The 4,722-nt window shown below is 44.5% G+C and overlaps 1 non-coding gene across 1 annotated transcript; it reads left to right on the top strand.

The window, feature by feature from the left end:
• The first annotated feature begins 3,668 nt into the window (after positions 1-3,668).
• Positions 3,669-3,743, top strand: Trnas-cga (transfer RNA serine (anticodon CGA)). Its single transcript has one exon. It is a non-coding gene; the product is annotated as a tRNA-Ser (tRNA).
• Positions 3,744-4,722: the final 979 nt, after the last annotated feature.

The raw sequence follows: 4,722 nt of genomic DNA, 5'->3' as shown, positions 1-4,722 counted from the left end.
TCGAGAATCTGATAGTAGATAGGATCCATTTTGAAATACGTAAGAATTTGCAGTGGAGCATCTAAGAAGACGAGCGGAGACAGTGATGTGAGTGGGAGAAGTCCTGAATGGAAAGTAAAGACGCGGTAAAAAAGACACAACTGCCGGCGCAGTTTACGGCGCGTGCCCGTCTGGAACGAGAGATGGCCGCGTGGCCCATGTATAGCTGGCACATCTGGACACGCTGGAGCTCTAATAATAACGCGGGCGCGTTCCTTGGCCGCAGCTAATGGAACAACAGCCGTCACTGGGACGCTGGAATTTTTATAGACCGTCCTGGAGCAGACGCTGCGCTATTTCCGTGCCAGACCGGCGTCGGGTATCTGGTGGCTCTTTTGTGTTTTAAATGCGGATCCCTGGTATCTGAGGTGACAGAACTGTCATTGTTACAGGAGTCCTGAGGATAGTTGGAAATGGTAACGTTACGATGCTCCACTTGGTTACTAATTAGTCTGATCGCGTAACGAAAAGAAGAACTAAGGACTCACTCGAGAGGGTAACTATGTCGGAGTTTATTTTCAGAGCGAGAGCACTTGGCGAAAAGTAAACGTGAACAAACAAGTGAGTCTTTAGTTGTTCTACCAATGAAGTCGGATGCTATGTTCCGTTCTCGATACCAATGATTTGACCGTAATTTGCAGCAATCTTCAGAAATGCATAAAATGACAGGAGAAATATGAAGAGATTTCCTACAAGATGATGAAGACAGTGAGAGAGCAGATTTATTCGAGAGCCTGTAACTGGTTCACATTCAGTTTCAGAACGATCTTAGAAGAAAACTGATGCATCACACAAGAAGAGTTCTGTGAAGAATGAAGAGGTAATGTTCCCGTGAAAACAGGGTAGACTAGAAAACATTTCTCTCCTTAATTTTGCTTTCAATGGCAGGGGAGACAATCAAATTAAAGCTTACCAGGGGCGTTCAATAAGTAATGCAACAGATTTATTGCTGAAAGCAGGATAGTTTTATTCAGGATTCCAATACACCATATTGCTCTTCACTCTTTTCGCTACAAAATCTTATTTTTTAACACAATCTCCGTTCAATGCGACGGTCTTCGCCACCTTCCTGGGAGGGCCAGTATGCCCGTATGGCGCCACTCTATTGGTCGACGTCGTAGCCACCGTCTTTCTGCATCAATAACCTCCACATCATCCACATATTGCTTCCTGCGGAGTGTATCCTTCATTGGACCAGACAGATGAAGTCGGAAGGTGTGAGATACAGGCTGCAGAGTGGGTGAGGAAGGACACTCCAATGAAGTTTTGTGAGTTCCTCTCGGGCGCGCAGACCTGTGTGAGGCCTTGCGTTTTCATGGAAAGGAGAAGTTCGTCTTCATTTTTGTGGCGACGAACACGCTGAAATCGTTTTTCAGTTTCCTGAGGGTAGCAAAACATACTTCGGAATTGATCATTGCTCCATAAGGGAGGACATCCAGACTTTGCAGGCTGAGGGTGCGTCTTTGAACTTTTTCTTCGGTGGACCGGAGGTGTGGTACCAGTCCATGGACTGCCGTTTTGTTTCCGGTTCGAAGTGATCAACGCATGTTTCATCGTCTGTGAACATGTTCGACAAAAAATCGTCACGATAAGCCTTTTAACGCGCAAGCAATTCCGCAGGGATGATCCTTCATTGCTCTTTAACGAACAGAGACATCCAGTTGTGCAGCGAGATGCTTGACTGCAATTTGTCGATAATCTCGAATGAGGTGCCCGCACCTTCCAACACTGCAGGAGGTACAGCTGTGTGCGGATTCAGAAAATATCGTTCTTGTGCAACACACCTAGCTCTTTATTCCCATGAAGTAATGAGTGCTGTCGACAAGGGATCTCAGATCGAGTCCATATTCCAAGACTTCCAGAAGGCTTTTGATACCGTTCCTCACAAGCGACTATTAATAAAATTGCGTGCATATGGAGTATCGTCTCAGTTGTGTGACTGGATTCGTGATTTCCTCTCAGAGAGCTCACAGTTCGTAGTGATAGACGGTAAATCATAGAGTAAAACAGAAGTGATATCTGGCGTTCCGCAAGGTAGTGTCATAGGCCCTCTGCTGTTCCTGGTTTATATAAATGATCTAGGTGATAATGTGAGCAGCCCCCTTAGATTGTTTGCAGATGACGCTGTAATTTACCGTCTGGTAAAATCATCAGACGGTCAATTCCAATTACGAAATGATCTATAGAGAATTTCTGTGGTGCGAAAAGTGGCAATTAGCACTAAACAATGAAAAGTGCCAGGTCATCCACATGGGTACTAAAGGAAATAGGAAATCCGATAAATTTTGGGTATCGATAAATCGCACAAAGCTAAGGGCTGTCAATTCGACTAAATACGTAGGAATTACAATTACGAGCAACTTAAATTGGAAATACCACATAGATAATATTGGGGGGAAGGCGAAACAGAGACTGCGCTTTGTTGGCATAGAATATACGACAAACCCAGTAAAGAGACAGCCTACATTACACTTGTCCGTCCTCTGCTGGAATATTGCTGCGCCATATGGGATCCTTACCAGGTGCCGGCCGAGGTGGCCGAGCGGTTCTAGGCGCTCCAGTCTGGAACCGCGCGTCTGCTACGGTCGCAGGTTCGAATCCTGCCTCGGGCATGGATGTGTGTGATGTCCTTAGGTTAGTTAGGTATAAGTAGTTCTAAGTTCTAGAGGACTGATGACCTCAGATGTTAAGTCCCAAAGTGCTCAGAGTCATTTGAACCATTTGAACCTTACCAGGTAGGATTGACAGAGGACATCGAAAAAGTGCAAAGAAGGGCAACAGGGTTGAGAGTGTCACTGATATGGTACGCGAATTGGCATGGTAGTCACTGAAACAAAGGTGGTCTTCTTTGCGGCGAGATCTATTTACGAAATTTCAATCACTAACTTTCTCTTCTGAATGCGAAAATATTTTGTTGACACACTCCTACGTAAGGAGAAATGATCATCACAATAAAATAAGAGAAATCAGAGCTCGAACGGAAAGATTCAGGTGTTCCTTTTTCCCACGCGCCATTCGAGAGTGGAATGGTAGAAAAGTAGTATGAAAATTGTTCGATGAACCCTCTGCCAGGCACTTAAGTGTGAGTTTCAGAGCAACTATGTAGATGTAGATGTAGATGGGACAGGTTTGAGCGACCTTGTTGCGATGATAACAGAGGCCTCGCCCAACGACTCACCGTGCTTTTGTTCACTGCCTCGTCTCCGTAGATATTCTGCAAGCGTCTGCGAATATCTATAATGCTCCAGTTTTCCGTCAAAAGAAACTCAATGACAACTCTGTGCTTGGAACACACCTCCGTTATAGACACCATTTTGAAGGCTACATATAGCACCTCAACTGATCGAAACTTTACGAAACTATAGGGGCTGAAGCAGATATATTCCACGATGTCCCACAAAAAATTCTGCATTTTTGTAACCGAAATTGTTCGAAGAAGATGTGTTGCGGTACTTATTGAACATCTCTCGTATTTTTGTTCGGCCAGTTATTTACGTCGAGGACAATGCGGCGTAGGTGTCAATTAAATCTTGAAATTGAAACTTCCTGGCAGATTAAAACTGTGCGCCCGACCGAGACTCGCAGAAGAGACTGGCAGAAGTAAAGCTGTGAGTACCGGCCGTGAGTCGTGCTTCGGTAGCTCAGTTGGTAGAGCGCTTGCCCGCGAAAGGCAAAGGTCCCGAGTTCGAGTCTCGGTCGGGCACACAGTTTTAATCTGCCAGGAAGTTTCATATCAGCGCACACTCCGCTGCAGAGTGAAAATCTCATTCTGGAAATCTTGAAATTATCTGGACAAAAGTTGAAGGAATTAAATCCACTATTGGAAAACGGGCAGTTCTGTGGCGAGTGTAGAAAGGTTACTTGCTTGTGGTACGTACAGTTGACGCACTGTCCAAAAACCGGCAAGCAAGGCGTAGCGGTGGACATTGTTTAAGCTGTGTTCAGGAGATCCAGATAGAGATTCGTTGACACCCAAGCAGTGGGAGTTGGGGACGCCTAGCGCAGTTAAACATCAAGGTGGTGTCAGTAGTCTTCTTCGACGAGATAGGTATTCTTATGTCAGATTATTTTACAGGAGCTCTGATCCATGTTATAACTACCTTAAGACGACGTTACACCCAATTATCAAAGAAATATACTGCGAAATACGCAGAAATGGTGTTCCGTTTCTTGAGAACGCGCCGTCTCACTTCAACCTGATATCATTGTTCCTCAGTCAATGACTGTGAAATTTTGCAACGTACTTCAGTTCTCCCCACATATCTCCTTTGCATGTCTTCGCTTGCTCAATTATGAGTTCAGTGTTACCCTAAAATAAAAAAAAAGCTCATCAGTGCTGTTTTATCACTTGGTCTTACAGATTTCTAGCATAAATGATCCATACGTTTAAACAATTTGTAGTAAGAATGAAACTTCCACTCTGCAGTGAGAAGGAAACTAACCGGCTGGCCTATGTGACAGGTAGTTTACCATTGCTATAATGTTAAATCCCTTGTTACAAAAGGGAAGGTTTGGAAGGCGACTTGCAAATAATGTCAAATAGAAGTGTTTTTTAATTTCTAAGTTTATTCAGAGACAGCGTTACTCTTGCTCCATTCGTATTGTAGTAGCCGTACCCACGAAAACACAAGGGCTTTGTACAGAGACGATGTCTGGCTTGTACTGTTCCGTCTGCTATGAAAT

The sequence above is a fragment of the Schistocerca cancellata genome, chromosome 1 (genome assembly GCF_023864275.1).
Source record: "Schistocerca cancellata isolate TAMUIC-IGC-003103 chromosome 1, iqSchCanc2.1, whole genome shotgun sequence".
Taxonomy (NCBI): domain Eukaryota; kingdom Metazoa; phylum Arthropoda; class Insecta; order Orthoptera; family Acrididae; genus Schistocerca; species Schistocerca cancellata.
This window is presented reverse-complemented; position numbering and strand designations above follow the sequence as displayed.